This window comes from Hylobates moloch, unplaced genomic scaffold, assembly GCF_009828535.3.
Source record: "Hylobates moloch isolate HMO894 unplaced genomic scaffold, HMol_V3 SCAFFOLD_7, whole genome shotgun sequence".
Taxonomy (NCBI): Eukaryota; Metazoa; Chordata; class Mammalia; order Primates; family Hylobatidae; genus Hylobates; species Hylobates moloch.
Window position 1 is genome coordinate 75,597,326 of NW_026652282.1, and position 513 is coordinate 75,597,838.

Below are 513 nucleotides of genomic sequence, written 5' to 3' on the forward strand. Positions count from 1 at the left end.
AAAAAAAAAAAAAAAAAAAAAAAAAAAAAAAGAAGAAAAAAAGTTATTTTTGTTGTAATAATGTTTTCTTTTTCTATAAATATTTTCAAAGAAAGAGGTCCTTTCTATTTTTATCTGTCAAAAGGAGAATGTAAAGTTCTTTATACTCCCTGATATTTTGAAAAAAAGTGTATTGATACTTCTTATATTACGAAACATAATTCCAGTCATATGAGGGTGGAAACAACGACTGAGATAGGAGATTTCAAGAAGATTTTATCTCAGCTTTGAAACTACCTAAGAAAAATGTGAGGTTGCTAGAGTAACTTATTTAAATAAGTCCGTTTTATTTCTCTAGCATTAAATTACTAAATATACATCATTGCTTTGAGTAATTTTTCCTTTAAAATGAATTCACTTTTCACAGTAACTCAACTAACTCATTTCCTACACAAATGAGTAAATGCCTCGTATTTTGTGTACGTTATATTTTATGGAGGAAAGAATGACATGTTCCAATTTTATGCTATATTC